The sequence below is a fragment of the Fringilla coelebs genome (genome assembly GCF_963513975.1).
Source record: "Fringilla coelebs genome assembly, chromosome: 4".
Lineage (NCBI taxonomy): Eukaryota > Metazoa > Chordata > Aves > Passeriformes > Fringillidae > Fringilla > Fringilla coelebs.
Window position 1 is genome coordinate 52,100,316 of NC_140032.1, and position 23,647 is coordinate 52,123,962.

The 23,647-nt window shown below is 38.0% G+C and overlaps 1 protein-coding gene across 2 annotated transcripts in view; it reads right to left on the reverse strand.

Annotated features, from left to right (window-relative positions):
- Positions 1-23,647, reverse strand: part of GRID2 (glutamate ionotropic receptor delta type subunit 2) — a gene marked incomplete at its 5' end in the record, with an annotated part of 671,475 nt that overhangs the window by 163,413 nt on the left and 484,415 nt on the right. The window lies entirely within an intron of this gene.

The window sequence follows — 23,647 nt, forward strand, 5'->3', positions numbered from 1 at the left end:
TATCTTACTAAAATTTTCCAGGGAATGAAAAAAATTATATACCTTGCCTGCTCTGCCAGGTTATCAGGCAATTCAGTTATTGCATTCTCTGATAAGTATAAATCAGAAGGAAGAAAGATAATAAAGGGGGAAAAAATCCTTGGTTTATATCATACATTGCACCAACAAAATGCTATTTGATCATCATGTAGGGAAGTGGAGCCCAAAATCATGACACAAAACACCAAGAAAAGAAATACAGATATATTTTAACTGACAGTGCTGAGGTTTATACTTCTGTCACCTTTACAAGGAAGAGACTGTCTGTGTTTGTAGATGGGTATGGAATTGGCTAATAGAGACTCTAGGCATTATTACTTTTGTATGGGTGTCTCTTTCCTTATCCAAAAAAATAGCATGAAGTCAAATATTACCCAGTTTGACTGCAGATAGTGAAATGTAGATTCTTACATATTTAATTTGATTTCTGAGAAGAGACTGAAGTAGATATCTGATACCATATATATATATATGTATGAAAGACTCAACTTCAGCACTGCTATCTCCTTTTCTCCCTCCTCTTAAAGTTAGTTTGCCTAATTTTCTTCAGGTGCATGATTTTTCAGTTCACCCCACTGATTTATCTTTTTTTCTTAAGTAAACACTGACCTTACTACTCCCAACCTTTCTCTCGAGGTGACACAGCCCTGCCTTCAGAAAAGCAGACCCGCAGTTTTAGCCAGAGGCAGACAGCCTGGCATTTCCCAATAAATGACCTAATCAACCAGGCTTAAAACACTAAAAATGTGATGACAGGTAACTCAGTCATTAGTTTGGCTGTTTGCTTGTGTTTCTTCTGGCAGGCATTTCAAATCAACCTAAGAGGCCAGGAGCTCTCCTGATCTGAATAATGCCAGGCAGTTCTGAGCTCGAGTGGGGGATACACAAACAATCCACAAACTGCATCAGAAAACTAAAGGGTCAGCCCTCAAATGCTACTGTCTGGAGAGAGTTAAAAGTACAACTTCCATCACCTGCATCACCATTTGTGTTACTATGCTTTAGACAGCACTGTCACTAACTGTGCATTACATTGGCTTTTACTTTGTTGAGCTACTATTTGACTGATTTTTGTACTTTTGAACACAGACCGCTTCAATATACGAGCAAGATTTTTTCTCTTTTTTTGCAAGTAGGAGCAGACAATTTTGTGAACAATATGTAGAAGAATGACCTAAACTCAGCAAGGGGGTTACAGGTAGGAGTGAAAAATCTCATCTCCAGATCTTTGCTGGAGTGGGTGTACCAGTTTGTCTCACAGTACATCTGCGCATTAGGCTCACTCAAATGAGGTGACAGCTTCTGTGTCTAACACCCTTCCTGGAATCAGTTGTCCACAAAAAGATAAGGCAGCAATATTTGAAGAAAAAAGCCTTATTTCTCCCGTTTGAGGTGGGTGGAGAGCACCAACCTCTTTTGCACAAGCTCCTAGACACCCACCAAATGGTTGTAATTTCTGCAGTAGGGCCTAAGCTGGGATTTAACTGTAGGCTGGAAGAAAAGCTCATGGCTGATATTCTGTCTCTAATAAAAAACCCTACGCACCAGAAAAATGCTCAAATGTATTTCTTGGACTCAGGCTGCCTCCTATTTAGTCAGTGTAAAAGTTTACAAAGTCTGTAGGAGAAAATTCTCTAAGCTGAAAGGACAGATTTTAAATTTATAGTACCAATAAAACTAAGACAAGTTTACACAATTGCCGTTCTGTCTCACAGTGAAGCATTTTCATCCAAAACTATTTAAGGAAAATATATACAATTCTTCATCTACAGTCCGACAAATAAAAGTGCATTTACAGTAAACAAGCAACATAAGATATTTAACAACACTCCAAAAAGAGGCTATAAACCCAGCGCTTTTAACTTTAATGGAGACAGAAACACTGCAATTTCATGATTTGTCATAAATGCCACGCAGCACAGAGAGTTTCCTTTACCAAAAAAAAAAAAGTCAAAATAAAGCTCAAAATAATTCAGACCACAGTGAAGACAGGCAAAGATACTGTAAAAGTAAAGAATCAGATATGCAGTTTGAAGAAAAAAAGGAAAGGAAATGTAGATAGCAGCTTGATCTCAACACAAAACACTGAATTAGCCTGCAAAACACCAGGATGCCTTACTTCAAGGAAGAAATCACAGTAAAAGCTTTAAGAGACAAGGAAGGCTGCTCCACTCCACCGTGCCAGAAACTGATGGGAACCATCAAAAACGCTGCAAAAGAAAGGGACCACCCCACTGCTTTTCACCCCCCAATAACCTGAGGAGCTAGCAGGCAGCTTTGGCTGCAGCAACATCCCTCTCTTGCCAAGGAGGATCGTGCTTAATCCGACTCTGGCACAGCTGCCAGGCACCTGGGCTTTTTCAGTTTCTATTCTCTGGGTTTAGATGCCAGTCCAAGGCCTATGAACAGAGCTATAGCTGCACCTACTGCATTCCTCAGAGCCTTACCTAGTCCCTGCTACACTGCTGCCAGCAATCCTTTTCTGGGGGTGGCAGCAGTGAAGTATGCATATGGCAGAGCTTAAGAGCTTTTGCCAGATAGCTGGTGCTCTCTTTCACCCTGCATCTGCTACAGCTGTGCTGTACACAAACTGCAGAAATCAGCAAAGCAGAGAGATTATCTTCTGAATAACTTATTAGTACTGTGTTGCACAGTGATTGTTCTTTTCACACAGTTCACCAGTGATTATGAGTGCTCAGAATTCAACTCTGTTAATGTTGCTGGTGGGAAAATCATTGCTGACCACAAATGTGGGTGCAGCAATGAGGGAAAGCAAGTGAAGATAAGACCATATAGAAAGAAACTGGGCTTATGGAACGTCAAATTTTGCCGCTTATCAGATATAATTACAGAGGCACGAAGCTCTTTGAGAAAGAAAAGTGATACAGTTGATAACTATATTCCATCTTGCAGCAATGTCAAGTTTTGAAGGCTGTGGGTTAAAGCATTTGACCTTAGTCACTCATAAATATGTTGCTAAATCCTGCAGCCAAATATTACACTTATTGTTTGAGTATTTCACTGATTTCAGCCACTGGAATAAATGAAGATAAACAAATGCATGAGGATATGTAAAAGGAATTACACTCACACACCCACTTCCCATCATATTTGAGCACTTCTGATGTGGTACATTACAACAGAGTATGAAAATTAACAGCTAGGGGCCAGCCTCCCCTCAGTATCTCAAAATAATTTTAATGGAATCTTACCTGAACATACATGTCCATGCACATACACATATAGATATATTAATGCACATTTGATGAACATGAGCAAGTCAAAGACCTGTGCTTATAAACAAGGCCTCAGATTTCGAGTAGGTGCATTTACACTTACTCAAATGTCCACAATCAAGGCCTGATTTTTATACAAGTTCCACGAAGAGACAAAATCAACTGAAATCAATGCCTCATTGGATCGGTTCTTATTGAGTAAAACAAGTCAATCACTTTACAACCAGAGGAGAAAACACAGCTTTTTGACCTGTAAGAAAACCCTGAAAAACTCAGTGTCCACAGATTTGTAGTTCTAATTTTATCTAGAACAAGCACAGAACAAGCAAGATGCAGTGCAGAGGTCAAGTGAACTTGGGAATATGGTATCCACAGGGACAAATTTCTCCTGCCTTTCTTCTACCCATGTCAATTAGGTGGAACTCACATCCAGGAATTGGGGAAAGGGAAGAGGCCAAGTTGCCAGTAACCAGGAGAAAGAGACAGAATGATTATTCCCTGCCTAAGTATTGATGGAGGTGAAGAAGAAACAACTGAAGAAGGAACTCAACGACCAACTTTAAAGACGGACTTTCAGTTCGTATGAATGTATCAAATCATCATACTCCCCTGCTAATTCACCACCAGACTGCAACATGGTGTGTTTTACTTTAAAACTCTCTTGTGACCTTCCTGCATGAAGGGGTTGTATCTACTGTTAAAATAGATACATCTACTTTAAATACAAGTCAAGGGAGTTTGGAGCATTCTGTGGCTGGATGAACTGAGCAGGAAGAAAAAAGTATTCTTTGGGTTTTTTTCTACCCAGCTGCTTGTTTCTAGGGACTATTCTCACTAAGTGTTAAATCTGCACTGGCTGTGCACTTTTCCTCCTAGGATTTAATCCATTAGAAAATTCCCAAATCTAAACTGTACTGGGCATAGTTCCTTTTTATACAGCATAATATTCAAATCAGATGAACTCAAACGTCTACATGAATCAGGCTTCTGTATTGAAACACTTCATTCAGTTAACAGGAACACATTACTTGATTTATTACAGTCCCATGGCACACCACTAGCCCACAAATGTCATGTTACAATATTTAACAAAAGATATACTATTAAATAAAGTATTTGTGAATAAATCAGCAGTGATTTGTCTGCAATGTCTAAGTATGAGAAAATAATTTGGCCGCTGGCTTTGTTCCTTTTGGTACAGGATACAGTTGCAAAATACATTTTTAAATCTTCAATTATGTTGCAAGTTGCAGAGTTTGTCATTGGCTTTAATAAGCTGACATTCATCCTTTTTTTTCAAATAGCTCTGCCTAATAAAATTCCCTATTTTTTTTTTTAGCTACATAGCTTTCCTACACACTTGAGGCTTTAAATGTATTTTAAATATTAAAAAACATTTCATTAAAATGCAGAAACATGGGTGGGGGAGCTACTAAAAAAGGGTTTACTTTGTCTCCTTGAGTTTTATGTGGAAATATTAATCAAAACCTTCATTAATATTGTATGAATTCAGAGCCTTTGCACAATTGGAATGCATGTTACTTCTAATTTAAAATATTTTTATTGTAAGGCACTCCATTTAACAAAAAAATTAGCAATGTGAAGATATTTAAGCACACACAGAAAGTGCTGAATTGCAGAACTCATGTTCAAGGCAAACTTCTGCATTGAAAAAGTGGAAAATTTAAATTCTGTAGGTATCCCAAGCAGTATTTCCAAAAATCTGTGTTTGATATGACAACTCTAGCTCTGCAAACGACTGATTATTGAGTTCTCAGGATTTATGGCTAAGGTTTCCTTTCTTCCTTCCAAGAGTTGGGGTAGAAAACATGCACTGTTCATGGATTGAAAATCCACAACCTTCAGGAAACTGGATGAGGTTAAACAGAATTATCAGCTGTGCAGTTAAATACATAATTACAGGGAGGAAAACAACATGCCTCTTTTAGATTAAAGTCACAAACAGCAGAAGGTGTCATGGCATGTAAGGGAAAATTCTTTTGTAGATAACCAGTGCTAAAGGACAAAATGATAAGAAGAAAGTAACAGTTTCATATTAGCAGGATATTAATAATATCCTGTTATCTGCACTAATCTCCTGGGCTCTGCTTTTTGACATATTCATACAGTGTCATGGAAAGTTGATGAAGAGCAGAGTGGCAAAGTTTGTGTATTGTGTTAAATAACTCAATTGAGTAAATATGAAAATGGACAACAAGAAATCCAGACAGATCTCACAGTACTGAGCAACTGTGGCACAATAGCAGATGATGTTCAAGGTTGATAAATGTGAAAAAATGTAAAAACTATTCTAACTGTAACAGGACACAAAAAAGGAGGGCAGGGTGGTGTTTCAGATTTGCATTAACATCAAAACCTTAAAAAGCTTCAAAAAGCATTAAAAAAATATTATTCTAGGTTTCTTGAACTCAAAGGCACTATTGTATTCTAAGAAGACTTTAAAACTTGCACTGTTGGGAGGTGTGATGGTTTATAGAGGGACTAAAACGTTTTTCTGTTCTTACTTTGGCATTGCCTATCAGTCGTCACCAAAGTACACTGGAATAGAGGACCTCCTCAACCCCTTCTTATACTCTCTGAAATAGATTTGGTGCTGTCAAAATCATACTTTTCTTACTTTTTATTAAATACTCTCATTACCTTTCTGTGATAATAATACTAAACTGCAAAATACTAAAACAGTATGTGCAAATGCTCACGCTTTCCCCTCCTCCCCATCAATACAACTCCATTTATTTCTCCTAAATACTGCTTCCCTTCCCATGCCTACAACTCTTGCATACTCAGACTGAAGCTTCACAAATTGGAAAGGTTTCTTTTCTTTGGAAAAAATTGGTTCTACTAGATTAGTCCAGCTCTACATATAAAGAAAAAGTCAAAAAGTCAGAAATTACTTTTGGAAAAATACCACCTAGAAAAATGGTATCCTGTGGGAATAACTTCGTTGAGGTCAAAATTTCACTTGTGGATTCAAGCAGACAGTTAAAATTTTACTAAAAGGCTTTTCAGAATCAAAGGAAAGAGAAGATTTGAGATCAGGCTTTTAACTGGAGAAAAAAAGACTGCACAGCAGCCAATTTCTACAAGATAAGTAGAATGCAGCAAAACTTTCATGAAATTGCATATTTTTTTCCCCTCAAAAGGACTTACTACTATCTTCTGACGATGAGGTTTTGAATTGCAAGCAGCGGCATAAAAATGAACAGCTAGATATGAAACCTAGACCTAATCTGTGAGCTCCAGTCAATATTGGGACTCTACTGGGTGACCCAAACTATGCAAGGAAGCACATTCAGTTTATATTCCTGGCTTACTTGTGCGGCACAGGCTTACCATTTATTGTTACATAAATTTATAAACAGTGTGTCCAGTTATTTGCCTCTGCTAGAAATCCACTGGAGCATTTTCATTATATGTATTACACTCAATGAAATTAAAGGATGCTCTAACATTTAAGTGCCATCCTATGGGGATACAGAGCACTTAATTGTCAGTCCTTTTATTTGGTTTTGTCAATTCTCTAAATATGTAAAGTACAACACCTGCTTAGCTCGTGCCTTCTCCAGGACATTTCCTAAGGATGGAGTTTATGTAGTTTGGGTTTCACTGCACTCTGATGTTTTTTAATTCAGAAGGAGTTTATATTTGTCTACAAGATTACACTGTAAACATGATGATAACATCTCCATCCCAGAAAGTAGAAAAGAAACTAACTTTATAGTGGTTTCTCTTGGTAAAAAATGAGCTATTATGTTAGTGTGAATAAGACTAATAGTAAATTTAGAGTCCAATAAATGGTTTAGATTTATATAATTTGTCTTATTTTACAAAATATAAATGAAATATAATTTGTCTTATTTTATAAAATATAAATGAAACTTTCCTACCCTAAAGCACCACACTCTATAATACCTGAATTGCATTAAATCCACTTGGTAATTTCTAGATTATACCGCTCTGTCTTTTAATGCAGATGTCCAAGGTAGTAAATTTGCAGGCAGAAACTTTAAATTTTAGTATTGGAATATATCCAAGTACCATGCATGTTGAAAATTAAACTGAAATGCATAAAAATGAATATAAAGCATGTTTGACTGTCTAAAATGTGCAGATTTTTTCATCTGAGATTGTTTGTGCAACCTTCAAACCAGAGGTTCCTCTAATCCATGATATTTCCAATTGCTGCTGTTGGGGGTGGAGGGGCTGTGTTTTCAAGAAGGGACGAGACAGTAAAGAACTTTAGTCTAATAAAACTACTCACATTCTGTTGAGACAAAACCAAAAGGAGCTTGAGGACACCACTTTCCTGAGGAAGCTACACACCTCATGGGGAACACTGGGTGTCATGGTCCAGGTCAAGCTCCTCCTTTCACCTCATTATGCCCATCTGTTCAGGGTTAACTATTTAGGAGCCCATTTCTTGCTGTCTCTGTGATTACACAACAGACCCCCAAAGGCAATGAGATGTCAATAATGCCTTTAAAAGCAGTTCTTTGTTTGGTGACAGAACAACAGTTGGAGAAACAAAGTTAGAATAAGGAAAGTTAAAAAGAGAGGAGCAATGTTAGGATTTAAGAATGATGCATTACACTAAAATATAGGCAATTTCTTTCTCCACTCAGAATAAAAACACATAAAAGTATATTCTTATGGTAAATTAACATCAACAACTATAAACACTAAGGCTAAGAAATATGAAGAGCTTGAGATATCTATTTTTGTGTACATATATACAAATTGGTTGCATATATCAATGAAGATGATATATGGGAAACATGAAATCTACACTACCTAAGGAATTTCCAAGCTCCAAATTTTGAATCAAAGTACAACAGAGAAATGTTTCCTTTCCAGTTTGCTGTACTATGATGCTGAGGATGTTGCTTCCACCATCTGGTGCCTCCTCACCTCTGGTACTCCTATGCAGACACCCTTACTAGTGTAGGACTCACAATTTTTACAGTTTTCTCTCCACATACAGCAGCTGTCTTGGCCTGTCTTTACAAGCCATGAATGGCTTAGTTGTATGGATGGCCACTGCCAGTCATCCAAGGTGTTACTGTATGTACAACAAACTTAACAGGTAACAGCTAATTATCAGGCAAGATAATTTCAGGCAATCAGCTCAGTTTCTTAAAGAGAATAAGAAAAAAACCCAATTTCTATTGAGGTGTTAAGCTGCACAGAAATTGAAGTGCAGCAGAAGGACAAGAATAGGATTGATTAGAAGCTATGATATGTTCACAGATCATGCTGGGAATCTCTGGTAAGCACAATGCTTCTTTAATGCAAATCAATAATGACAGTCTGACGATGGCCCTTGAGAAAGGAAGTGCAATCAAGCTGCTGCTCCAAAAGACAGAGCCGGTCCAGCAGTGAGCTCACGGTTTCTCTCTTCACAGCATCTATAGGAGTGAGGAATTCATCTGATAATTAGAGCAGTTCAAATGATTTTTGCTGTTAAGTAGGCTGTGAAATTCAGGAAGGTATTCTGGGCTTTGCTTTATAATGGCACAATTACTCATTGACAGAGCACAGTGGCACCATTGTGGTGAGCTGCTAGCAAACATCGGCTTCATGAGCTGCAGATGATGCATAATTTCAACAGAAGTTGTAAAGTTTCCCCAGACTGTCTTGGGACCTTCAAAAATCTTCTTTCAGAGCCATGAAGTTTTGCAATAGCTTTTTTAGAGAGAGAAGTTGGAAAAGGAAGGCACGTATTTACCTGCCCTCCCCCAGTCTCAGATGCTCATCTGTATCACGCAGGCCCCCTTCACCGAGGTGGGCAGTAATTTTTACAGTGTTCACTCATTTATTTCAACACAGCATCTAGAGTTACTGGAATTGTAATTGAAAGGAGAAAAGGAAGCACACTGCACCCCTAACAACCACACTTCTGTCTGAAAACAAGGATTTCTTAAAGCTATTCCACTGAAATTTCAAATCTTGGCGCACTTGGCTGGCAGGAAGCTCCACTCCTGCAGACCAAGGAACAGAGAGGAAGGGCAGGGGAGAGGAGAGAGGAGAGAGGAGAGAGGAGAGAGAAGAGAGAAAAGAGAGAAGAGAGAAGAGAGAAGAGAGAAGAGAGAAGAGAGAAGAGAGAAGAGAGAAGAGAGAAGAGAGAAGAGAGAAGAGAGAAGAGAGAAGAGAGAAGAGAGAAGAGAGAAGAGAGAAGAGAGAAGAGAGAAGAGAGAAGAGAGAAGAGAGAAGAGAGAAGAGAGAAGAGAGAAGAGAGAAGAGAGAAGAGAGAAGAGAGGGCTCACACCAGCCCTTGTAAGGGACACTCACAGCCACTGACTGACCCTGTCCTCCTTCCCCTGCCTGATTCAGCAGGGGAAGGAACAGGAGTCAGGAAGGACAGCTCTGAGACCACTTCAGACAGGGTGAATGGTTCAGATCAATCTGCTGAGCCCAGGCCCTTACATTGTGAAGAGTTGTGCAAAGAACAGCACCGTGCCCGAAGCAGCTGGAATCAGCTGAAAGCGTTCTAGGAGAGCACTGACCCTGATCTCTGCACACCACGGGCCTTCACTGCAGGAAATATGCAGGGAGAGACCAAGGTTAATTATTACCTCAAGGACTGAAACCCACTCTGCGAGACCTTTGAGACTCAGGGTTTCAGTTTCCCGTTGGTTTGTCCAAAATACTACACCTGCTTTCATGTGGTGAGGTATCTGAAGATGCCAGATGACACTAAGTCAGACACTCAGTTTCACAGGAAATTGTGTTGCTACCAAAAAACCACATTTCCTTTAAAGCAGGTACTTTTTTCCAAATCCAAACAAAACCAGATAAACAACCAAAAAAGCACAAATTAATATATAGTGCTTAAAATTCGCATGGATAACTCATCCTTGGAGCTTAATTGAGCATACATTTCAGAAGATTTTGTTAAATGGAATAAATATCTGTAAAGTTGTAAAAATGTCTTAGATGTTACTACTCCAGCACCTAAATTTAGAAACCTAAGTCTTTAATGGTCCATATAAATCTAAGCACTTTCATCTTCTGATATGCTTAAGATTCTTAGCTCCCCGTAACTTTGTAAAGTTAGATATCTAACCCCTACTAAGGAAAAACAACTTTCCATGCTTCTAGTGCTTTCATCAAGTATAGTTCAGTTTAGAAATATATTTCCCTCTCTGAGGAACAATCACATAAATAAAATTAACATATACATATTTATTCACATTACACACTTAAAATTTGCTTTTTTAGTCCCCTGCGTGATCTTATGATCTTAAATTTTAATGATTAACTTTTGGGTTTTTTTTACAGTTAACGATGTTAAATAAATATCCTACAACAACAATGAATGGGAACTTTGTTTGTGTGGGCTTTATTATTTAGTGCCAAATCCACCAGACCATTTCAAAAGTACCATAAAGAGCCATCCATGAAAACTTAAAAGGGCATGCGCATATATATATATATATATATATATATTCATATTCTAAAATATATAAGGGCTTCAAGAAGCTTTTTCTGAATTTTCTGCAGATAACTTAGTCTTTTTGGAATAAAAAAAAATGAAATTAGGTATTTCAGCAAAAAGTATATATATTAAAAAGTACATATATGTATGCATATATGTATCTGTGTGTGTGAAGAATTCTTCCTAGCTTACATGAAGAAACAGTTTACAGTGAAAAGAATCTATACACAGAATAACTCAACCAACAGAAAAATCAATCCAATATGCTACTGATATAGCATGCAGTCTAACAAATCCACTTGTGCTTAAAGATCAGGAATAAAGTTTGAAGAGTAAAGATTAAGAAGTACTACATGGCTGAAAAAACCAAATACAATGCAAGATTGAAATGAGCATAATAAGTGATACCAAATCATGACCAGGGACCAGACCATGATTTAGGAGAATAAAACCGAATCATCTCCTCCTCATAAATCTGTTGTAAGGACTCACGGTATTTCTAATTAACTGCTCCATCAAAGCCTAAAACCAAAAATAAGAGGCAAGTGACCCTCTTCTCATTTCCCATCGAAGTCACTTGGTTCATTAAACACTTACATTAGAGTGATAAAAGCCTGGTGAGTGATTCATTCATTTATCAGATGAAGAAGAAAATACAATTTGATAGCTTCCCAGAGTCTATCTATCATCATGTTAGGGAGGGACGAACAGAGGAAAAAACTGATGACAAGAATATTAAGAGTTAAGAATGTAAGGACAAACGTGCTGGAGGTTAAGAAGAAAAGAGGAACCTAGAGGTAAAATGGGTCCCTGTGAAGCCATTAATCTCAGAAGTTAAACCACAGGCACAATTTCCTACGACTGTCTCACCATAATGGATTCATTATTGCTATAAATACTGTTGATAGCAATGCTCTGCATTTACCATGGGCACTTGGGAAGAGAGGAGCTGGGGTGACTTTCCATTTAAAGAGGGCTCAATGACAAGGATAGGAATAAAAACTAAGAAAGGCCAATAATATGTGCTACTGTCCACAAGCAACCCATGAGACTTCTGCAGACCTGAAGCAAAAAATCCCTTTTAGGATCTTAGGCACCGTATGAAACAGAGATTTACAGAAGATATAGGATCTTCAGGAGGGAAAAGCTCTAGAGCTTTAGAAATAGATAGAAAGAACTGGAGTCGGAAGTCCATCTCACCTTTGGGGAATTCAGGATATCTGAACATCGTGTATTTGAGGCCAGTCAATCTATTCTCCCACAGAGAGATCTGTGGTCCAGGGCTTTACAGGAAAACTAGGCCAGCAGCTATGTGTGCACTCACCTGTAGGTCTCTATGTATATGCATATATATATTAATGAGCTTCTCTCTGAACTCAAGTGCAGCTCAGCCAAAAAGCTTTCTCAGCTACTCCAGGTTTTCCTGGCGCCCTGCGCTTTAAAAGAAGGGCACAATTTAAAGGCACTACTGCTACTTCTACATAAATAACATATACACATAGTTAAAAATTACAAGCAGGACCTATGCTGGGAATTCTTTTCATTTGTTGAATTGCAGGGAGAAATCTGAGGGCAGTGGCAAAAAGCTACAAATACATTTTTCTTTCCAATTAGTTTTCCAACTTCTTAGGTAGTCAATACATGAAACTGGACGCTGAGCTTCTAACTGTAAAGAGGAGCAGAGCAGATATCTGTAACCAGCCTTTGGCATTTCAAACTAACCACATGAACTTGGAACACTTGGACAGCAAAAAAAAAAGGACAGACAACACAGAAAGCCAGCACAGGAAGTAGCCATACTCATTCCCTGCCCACACTTCTCCCAAAACAATGCCTTTTTACTCTAAATTCTTCTGTCCCCACATTGTCCATGATACATGAAAATGAACACCCTTAACTGTTCTATCACCAGAGACAGAAACTAAAAATGAAGAGGAAAAGATGCACTGTTATTCTATAACATTATTGAAGGGCTTCTTTCTACCACTCACCTTGAGCTGCCGTGTGCTCGCCCCACACTCATGTCTCTAGTCTGCAGCAGCTGTCAGCCTCCAAGAGGTGACTGCTCTGACTAGTCAAATCCCAGACAAAGAGAAACAGAGACATGAAGAAATGCCAGCCAGGTTTGTACTTTCAAGTTAAAGCCTGGCCTTTATACTAATACAGAAATTGTCTGTAGAGAATTCCAGCTAGCTGTGAGCCCGTCTCCTTCAAAAATGCAGTAGGGATGGGACGTATCCCACAAGACTGACTTGAAATAACAGCTACACAAGAAAGAAGGCAGGGAACTGTGTGGCAGCCCTGAGGCACTTGACAACAACTGTGTACCAAGACTGCCGCATCAAATACGTTGCATTTTTAAAACGTGTCATGATTCCTCTTTTTTGCTATGTTGAAAGAGATATGATTGTTTCCCCTTTCAGTAAAGACACAGGCAAAAAATTTAATAACTCTGTCTCAACCTGGTTCTTGAACTGTTTTTGCTCCTTCTAATTTCCTGCCAAAGTATGTAGTCAGTTTGCAAGGTGACATTTGCAGAGGCTCCTTACAGATTGATTGGCTAAACTGCTGGGAAGCCGAGAGAATTCATATAGAGAACGACCTTGGTTTATTATAAAGTCAGACCTGCTGATGCTGCTGCGTGCCAGAAAAGTCCAACCATTCCCCATACATTTCTCAGAAAGGGACACTGACAGATGCACATCACAAGCAGGACAGCAAACAAGGCTGGATGATCTGCAGAGTTCCTGAAAACCCTTGAGTGAAAACTCAGGTCATGGTGCTGCCTACTGAGTGCTAGACAGGAAAGGAAAAAGCACAGTAATAAAGAGCTGCTTGGAGGGTGATAGTGACTTCAGGCAGTAAACCTGCAGATCCCTTCCCTTTGTGAGCATTGGGAAGCTCTCCTTCCCTATCCATCACAATTTACCTCCCTTTCAGACTTTTTCTTCAAAGTTGCAGTGCTCTTGGCAAAGCTCGAACTTTTAACCACTGACAAATCTATTCCTCCATCCTTTCAACCGAGGGGCACTTGCCAAATTTGCATTTGGTACAGAAAAAGTCACTGCTCTGTATAAAAACTTCTAACACGGATTATTAACTTTGTAATTCTACCAATAACAGCCTTCTGTGGTTTAAGTATTCCTCAGTACAAAGAATCATCCCTGCACTTCAAAAACACAGCAGATGCTGAACTGCTTGCGTGGCTCTAGACTTGTACCACATTTCTGTTTTCTTTCCTTTCTTTAGCTTAAAGAAACACATTGTCAAAAGACAAGACTTACTGGTTTATTTTTTTGCCATCCACTCCTTTCTAAATATTGCTATAATATAGACATCCTGAAATACACAGTGAAACATAACAATCCCTTTGGGAGTTGCATATTACACATACAAATATGTGTCATTTCTAAATTTTAGTCCCTCCTGCAGTATAAAATCCCAGCCCTCCTGAACCAATAATGCTATCATTGAAGAATTTGTTTGATTACTTTGAAGAAAAACACAGGATTGACTGAAGTTTAATTACACTCTCTGATTCAACTTAATGAGATTTAATCATGACATGGAAATCAAACCTCATGTTTTTGTGAGATGTTTCACAAAACTGTTCATAACAGCACACGATTTAAAAAATCAGTCATGATTTCTGGCTCCATGTATGACTTCTCAGTTCTCCCAAATATCAGGGATCAACTCAGGGCTCTTGCAAATCCAGATCTTCTCTTCACAGAGTTTTGGAGGAGCAAAGTTTTTATAAGCTTTGAAAGAAAACAGTTGAAATTAGCTAACAAATATCCCCAGATATCTCCTGCTGTTTGGAACTGCCTTCAAGGACAGGACCTCCTGTCTGCATGTGTCAGATGAAGATTACTTGTCAACACATGCCCCTGAATTGGCTGCCTAAAGCTGACAGGTTTTAATAAAATAGTGACTAGGCAATTATTCCACCAAGAAGTTAAAATTTCATTAGCTTTGTCACTGCTCACAAGACACAGACTTTGCTTAAATATTTTTAAAAAACATTTTAAAATATTCGTACACAATTATTGAAAAGAATATATTGTCAAGATGTTTTTATAAGTTTGAATACTTAAATAAAAGTTCCTAAACACATATGACCATACATCATAGAATAAACCAGTAAGTTCATTGACAAAAAAGCTGAAATAAATAGTACAACCATCACAAATCCATGGATAATTACTAATCCACAATATCCAACTTGCTATGATTTCCTGGCAAAAACTCACAACAGAGGAAAAATCCTTTTTGCTCTTCAGTTAAGGTTTGTGAAAAAGAGGCCAGTTTTAACTCTCACCAAGAGAGGGCAGTGACATATCTCAAATTATTAGAAGATCCCATTCAAGAGCCATATACCTTTATAGCAAGCATGATAGCAAATAATCTCTGCAGACATTTCATTTTAAATTCTGTGGAGCATTCAGCTGATGCTGTATTATTTTTAATTAACACCCTCCCACCCTTGAGTAAGTGTACTGTAGTGTTTGGAGAAAATAGAAAGAGATTGTGGATAAAACTGTGAGTCCTTATGAAGTCAGATTTTTTTCTCTTTTTCGAGCAGGCTTTTCAAAGCAGAATATTAAGAAATACCTTCCTTCTACTATGAAACACTTTCATAGCAGTGTGTAAGCTTTATTTTCGGTCTTAATTGACTTCTCCAGAATGTGAGGACTTTACCACTTAGCTCTATCCCATACATTCTATTCTCTCAAACTTCAAAATGGCAAGTTAGAGGCTTTTTTTGTTGCCAGGTCTTAAAGATGTTGCTACAGGTAAGCAGCTGTACTATGCTGTTCAGGATGAGTGATTTTTTTTAAAAAAGAAAGTGAGTATACCCATTTTTTTTTGCTCAAGGTTATCTCAAGACTCTTGGCTTGTGAAGCCCAAATTGTCTTACTCCAAACCCTGTAAATAAAATGTGCCTTAAGTCTATTATTATTTCCAAATGACTGCAATATCTTCAAGTTCATGGCCTCTTGCACAGCTAATGCTATCCCCAAAGTTCAAAAAATACAGCTGGCAAAAAGCCAGCACCTTTCTCTCTTTCACAGCCTTTCAGTGAATAGATGTAGTCCAGAGGAAAATTTTTTGTCTTCTAAAGAAAGACTTTGGGGTTTATGTTCAACAGAATTTGAGAGCAATCACACACAAAACCTGTCCAATCTGACACCTGGTTAAGCATTATTTTCTTTGCAATTTTCAAGTCATCTCTCAAAAGGTATGGAGAAAAGAGGGAAAAAGAGGGAGAGAGACATACAATTCCTTTTATCTATAGTCATTGGAGGTTTAGAGCACTTGGAACCCCTTTCTGAAAGTGAATTTAACTCCACCAGGTGCTTTTATATGGCTTTTTCTAAAATTTTTCTAAATTTCTAAGCCAAATGGAATGCATAAGAAGACATGAAATAAAATAATGATGAGGACAAACACTTCTTTAACAAGGTATCACAACATTCTCTTATTGATATTTTCTTTATTGATGTTTTAATTTCCTCTTGCAGAAGTGATTTGTCTCAATATGCTAGAGTGTCACAACAAACTAGAAAGCAGCTTCTAATGACTAATGGAATGACTGACAATTTAGATGTTAAAAACCTGTTAGAAAAGAGCTTAGAAGGAATATATAATGGGAACCAAACAAAAAAAAAATTGGAGGAATTGATCTGTAATAAATATGGAGTATCACATTACTAAGTACATTAGAGAAAGGGGGATGAGATCCACTCTCTGAAAAAATTTATCAGAATTTCTTATTTACACTTCCTATAATGTCTGCCATCACACCACATAGATACACCCACACCCTGACATCCCTATTATAAAAGCAGCACAAAAATATCCACCACAAAATCAGCTTGGTGTTAAATTCACTCCCTTTTAGACTGAGCAGAAAGGCTTCAGTATGTACAGATGCCAAAAGCATTTGTATTCAGTGCACCGGTCCTTGTTTAAGGCAATCTGTTGGTGGCCTACAGTCACAGAGCACATAAAGATTATATTCTCATGTGGGAAGATATCCATCACTTAGTTGGTCTTGTCATTCTTGCTTTCCTGCAGACACAATAAGCAGCAAAGCTAAAAGCAAGCAGGGTGTAAGGTCTTCAGCAGTAAGGTTAGTAGAGAGGACAATAACTTTCACATACTGTTCTGTGTACAGCAAGCCCCAAGGCCAAACAGAGAAATCAATTCAACTATCCAGAATCAAGTGCATCAAGAGACTCACTGAGACTTTCCTGGAGATGAAACAAGCTGTGAATTATTCCAGTCTTTCAAACATATTTGGAGAGGCAATTTATGACCATATAGATACTGTGGAAATACAATTTACTTCAGTCTATACTGAGCAAAAGTCTGTCCTTCCAAGTCTTTCTGCTAGCAGCTGAACATGCTGGCAATCCAAGTTCTGTGGACTAAGATTTGGGTAAAATATTTCTATATATTGTTACCGTCATAGAAAAAATTTGTTTTATCATAGAAATTATAGATTAGTTTTATCAGAGAAAAAATACTTCACTTTATCTGTCCCTTGATAAGACTGTCACAGAGGTAATATAAAAATCCATTCACCTTGGTTTTCCAAATTGTAGCCTCATTCTGGAATAAATGTTGTGGAATTTTACCCACTGACCCCTAGCACTAGCTACCATCTCTCAGTGAAGAGACCTGCTCAGATATTAGGCTGGAACCTCTCTCTAATTCAAAGCTTAGACAACCTCTCCTGTAGCCTTCTCCGAGCAGGTTTTCTGGAGTGCAAATGAACTTCTCATCCTTTCTAAGGCATTGCCTACATCCCTGCAGCAAAGCCTACAATTGTCAGAGGTTATTCTTTGCTAAGGACACATCACTCGTGACGCACTCTGCGAGAAAAGCAGGCTCCAGAGTCAGAAGCAGAACTTGTAATTGGTGGAAAATAAATGAAATGAAGCAGCAAGAAACACAGCCACAGCAGCAGGCCTGGATGGCTGGTCCAGGGATTGGAAGGCAAGATAGGAAAACAGTTTATAAAGTTGTTCAACCACTGTGGAAGGAGTGGAACTGATACTCCACTTAGGTAGTTAATAGATATTTTGAAAAAAAATTACGTTCATTGGCAGTGTTCCAGTGAGTGGTAGGAGTGGTTTAATAATGGACTTATGCTATTTAACTAGATCTTAATTAAAAGACTTATTTACTTACTTTATATTTAGGACAAATGTGTATTACATTACAAGTAATGTAATACACAGCTTACAATAAACTGACTAATGGGAACTCAGACATGCACATTCAATGGGGAAATCACACATTTTATCAGTAGTTCATACATTTGGAGAGCTAAGAGTACCTGAGTTATAATTCAGAATAAAAGTGTTTAGAACACTGAAACCTTCTAGGGCCAAACTGATGCAAAACTAGCATCAAGGCTTAAAAATAAAATGCATTATTTTCAAATACAATCAAGTTACAATGCAAAATCAGTAGAAGTGTAGAGAAACTGAACGTTCCATTAAAATATTCACATAAAACACTTATGGCTCATTATTAAGGCACTCCATTAGAATGCATACTTTAAATCAGATTTTTATGAGCTCCAAGTACATTATTTATTATAGAAGTGTGTTAAAACAAACAAATAAAACCCTAAAATCAAATCCAGCATTTTAGAATAAGAACTTTGTGATAAGGTTCAGAAGCAGACTGGTTGAGCACTGATCAGGAAAATAAGTTAAAGCTTCTAGCTTAAATTGAAATGTTATCAACTGAAATGCTGTTGGTTTTTTTTATTCCAATGCATAAATTTTGATACATTACATTGCATTTTTCTAAACCAAGTAAAAAGAAGTTTATATACATGAACTAAATTAATTTGAGCTCAAATTTCAACAGAACACCTACAATTTATCCCATTCTATCCTTCTATGTTTACACAAGAAAGATATTCTTTCCACTGCTACATTTCAGGAAGAAATGTCTGTAATATTTTTCATAGGTGTTGAGAAATGGAGAGAAGGAGTGTTGGAATAATGATGAGATTATTTACTAACTGGCTTCTGCACAGGTACCAAACATACTTTTCTTAATTCCTTGAAACATGTTTATCCTCATTTGCTTCCAGCCTAAAGTGTCTCAAAGCTGTTAGTGCATACAATTTCCTCAAAACCCTTATTTTTTTAAAGTGGTTCTAGCAAACAAAATTAATTCTGTTTAGCAAAATGAAAACGTAAATTGTTTGAGAATTCATCCATTTCACTTTTTCTATTACTCCTGCTACACATTTTAAAGCAGGAGTACACCATGACAAGAATATTTATTATTAAATTCTATTGTAACTTACCCTTTGATTAAGGCATTATATCATAACTTTAGAACAGGCAAAAATCTGAGCACTGTAATTTTAAGGCTGAATCATAAAAATCTTCCAACACTATGAAGGAACTATAAATATTATGAAGTCATGGAAAGCTTCACCATCCTCATTTCTATTATTTGCAAAGATCTCAAAAGGTACAAAGAGGTGTCCTCAAACAGTTCCATGGAGGTAACTTTTTATCTCTGGAAATCACTTTTATGATTCTTTTAATTGCAGGATACAGCTGTGACCACTTTAGGGGGAAACACATCTCACCATTGCCATAAATGCAATACTGAGACAAAATGACATCTCAGTTCTGCTCCTGAAGTTATTTTAGCAGATAAGAAGACTTAACTTAAAACTTCTACTTTACAAATGGATTTATGCATAGTAAACTCTGCCACCTTTTGAAATATATGAGCTGAGTTATGGAGTGGGAAATTACAGTACATTATAAACATGATGCAGAACCCAAACTGAAGCCACGGGGATGGTTCTCTTTGTCTTCTCAAATGTCACCATTTATTTCTTATGGGTCTTAAAAACACCACAGCAAACAAAGATTTACTACACTTCCAACTGTGTTTTGCTAACAGCACTGGAATGCAATTTCCACTCTTTGATGTGTCCTTGCTCCTCTTTCTCTTTAACAACCATTGTACCCATGTGCATGTTCTGGTCCAGCCCAAAGATGAGACTCCCCATCGACTCAATCTGGTGGGCAGCACCTGCTCTCATCAGGATCTAGCTGACCCTTGACTCTCTGCTAACATAACACTTGCTGACTCTTGACTATAGATGTCTACATCCTTATGATGAATTTGGGAGCCTTTAGCAGCTTCATGGAAATTTTCACATTTGGGCCTCCTGTAAATCTACTCCCACAGCTCTGAAGGCTGAGGGTGGTGGATATTACACACACACCATATATATATATATATAAAAATAGATATATAGTGGGTGTTCTCAGTGGAAATCTATAATCATCATTTCCCAATCAGCTTACAACCTGTCTAGCTCCTCTAGATCCCACAATCTGCATGGGGAGGACTAAAGGGATTAAATGTCTGTGTTTAGATTCTCCCTCCTTCAGTAGAAAATCTCAGAGAATATTTTATGGCCACAGAGTAAAAGGTCTTTGGGCTTACCAGGGCTGCTTACCTCACTGCAGGAAAATAGTGCCTACTGCTAACAACATATTATCATTCAGCATCATGCTCAATCAAATATAGTCTTTCCAAAAAACAAACACAGAAAAATAAGAAAAAACCCCAAAAAATCAACTAAACAAAAAGCCCCAAACAAACAAAACCAACCAAAAAATCCCCCCAAACCAACCATACATACACCCAAAGGTATCTCCACCACAGAAACCCAAAAATAAGCAAACAGAAAACAAACCAAGTTTTGTCTCTGATCCGCATAAATAGTCGGTGTCTAAAAAGATACATTTTTATGTTTTCCTGCTAATAGACTAACTTGGAACAAAGAGATCTTGCTGCAAAAAATACACTTTAGAGTTGTACCAGCAAAGTTGTGACTAATATGAGCATTCCAGGCCCTTCAGATGTTCTACAGGGGCTCATCCTACTTATCAGTCTGCAAGACCACTCAGCCTTCAAGAAGCCCTCCAAAAAACATGCAAGTTAGAAACAATTTATTGAAAGGTTGTACCAGATAATCTTTGAAGTCCAGCCTGGACTGTTGTACACTTCTATGACATATTATCATGGGATATGGTTGGCAGAATGCAGCAGACCGAATAATTGTGTCAGACTTGGCTTGGGGTTCTTTAGGAAAAAGACAATTTATCAAAATCAAATCCTTGGAAATGGCCCAGGTGGCCAATAAGGCCAATGGCATCCTGGCCTTTTTCAGCAATAGTGTGGCCAGCTGGACCAAAGCAGTGACCATCCCCTTTCTACTCAGTGCTGGCGAGGCCACACCTCATGGACCGGGTTTAGTTTTGGCTTCTCCCTACAAGAAAGACATTGAGGGGCTGGAGTGTGTCCAGAGAAGGGCACCAGAGCTGGTGATGCGTCTGGAGCACCAGTGCTATGACTTAGGGAGCTGGGGGTGCTCAGCCTGGAGAAAAGGAGGCTCAGGGGAGATCTCATTGCTCTCCACAACTGCCTGCGAGGAGGCTGCAGGGAGAGGGAGGGTTCCACTGGAAGGATGCTAAAGCACTGGAACAGGCTGCCCAGGGAAGTGGCAGAGCCACCATTTCTGGAATGGTGTTGGAAAAGCCACCACTTCTGGAAGTGTTCAAAAAGTTGCTATGCATATGTGCTGCTTGGAGACAGGGATTGGTGATGGGCTTGGTGTTGGTCTCAATGGCCTTAAAGGTCTTTTCCAGCCTCGACAATTTTATGATTCTAAATCTGTGTAGATCTACTTTCACAGATTATGGATTAAGATCTGGATTATAACCCACAGATATGTATCAGCCCTCCCAATGGTTTGTATTGAGCCCTTAATTCTGAGAACTGAGCCCTTCACCACCCTCAAAAGCCAAAAGGTAATGACACATTTCATATTGCCATCACTTCATACCTCCGGGTAAAAGAAGCGGTTCAGTTTTTTAACGTTCCTCTCTCCTGTCTGCATAGTTTTCCAATTACTGGGAGTTTTTGACTAGGATACTCAGATTGCATACAAATTTGGGTGGAAATATATAATTTACTAGAGATATAGTTATTATCTCCCTCTTCACATGACAAATTAGCTACAACACCCTCATTCTTTTGGATTAATGGAGGGTTAAATACACATTACTTTTTCCTACTCCTGGAAAATATATGTTTGTTCCAGTTAGAAGCGTTTGTGAAATGAAGTAATTTTCATCAGATGATAGCCTTGATTGAAAACAAAGCAGCTCTAAAGAGCAAAAGACAAGCATTAAAAACTTTAATTCTGAAAATAACCTATAATTCATTGAGAGTGTCCACCTTAAAACAAGTAATTCCAAGTAGAGCTAAGTGTTTTATCCTATTAATTTCAAGGATGATGAACCACATTCTTGAAGCAGCACCCACTGAGTATTCTCTTAAAGGTGACGAGAAGTCCCTAATGGGATTTCCAAAATCACATAGAAGCATTACTGGCTGAGAGGTCAATGAAGCATTAAGTCCATTCTTAAATAATACACAGTTCCTTCTGACATTATTCAAAATGTCATTTTTGAGGCACTTCAAAGTTTCCAAGCACTTCAGATCTCTGAAGAGAGTTACAAAGTTAATTTTCTCAGTGGAAGCATTTGAGGATAAAAATTCACAACTTGCCAGCCAGTTCTACAGATCCATGTTCACCAGGAAGCTTTCACAGCTACCCAAGCAGAAGAAAAAGCCATATAACCATGGTAAAGGTATTTCAAAAGTGGCCCAACCAGTCATACTGAAAACTGTAAAAGGTTCTGCCAATATCAAGTTCAGACAGACAGAAGTGAACTATCCTCCTGGCCTGGTTTACTGTGAGAAGTTCAAGAGGAAAAGAGGAATCCAAAATGAAGGAAAAATATTTAGTGGACTCAAATCAAGTTTCACGTGTTACATAAAACTGACCAACATGGAAATCCTTTTTTTTTTTCCAATGTAGATATTAAAAACCCACCACAAAATTTCTGCTATTCAAAATTTTCCAGGAAAAAAAAAAAAAATCTCTACTGCAAAAATGACTGAAGTTCTGTGTCATTCTTTGCTCTTATGCCAATTTTGAAGCCCAGAATAATCACATGGGAGCCTCTGTGGTTAGGCACTTGCTTAACAGCATCAACAGAAAACAGGAGTCGCTGTTCTCAGATTTTTAAAATTATTATTCATTTTTGACTGATCATTCTCAAGTTTCCATTGTCATAACAAGATATGAAAGGAAATTAAAAGCACAGTTTGAGAGTAGAAAATATTTCTCCTGTTCTTTGCTGTCAAGACAACTATATTTTCTGCAGGAGATGGGTAAAATATAACCTCTTTTCCAGATGAACAGAAATGAATAAAATGCATGAAACTATATAATTTAAAGAGCATAAAAAAGATTTGTCTCTCTCTGATGAAAGCAATCAGTCAAAATAGGCAGTTCCCAATACACTGAAAATATTTTTCAGCAAGAACATTCTTATCAGTTTTGACAAGACTGGATATACTGAGCAAAAGAGAGACGAGCTCATCCCTGCCAAAACTGTGAAGAGAAATACTACAGAGCACCAAGGTCTCAGGGGGAATTTCTGCTTGACATCAATGCATCTCTGCAGGGTTCCATTCCATTCTCCCCTTCTTCCATCCTGCTTTTTCCCTTTCTCCCCACACTGTTCCCCATGCAGGAGCACACCTCTCTTCACTCCAGAGTGCTGCAGTTATTCAGAGGCTTGAAAAAACTCTTTTTGTTTTTTTTTCCAAAATCATCTCTAGCCCTGTAAGTCACTGTTAAGGGCCATCCAGCCTGTGAGCTGGAAACTGGATAAACCCAGATCTTAATTATTTGAGTTGAATTTTCACTGAGCACTTATCCTTATTGTCCTAGACCAGAGAATCTGGACACCCATTAGTATTACAGCCTAAAATAATT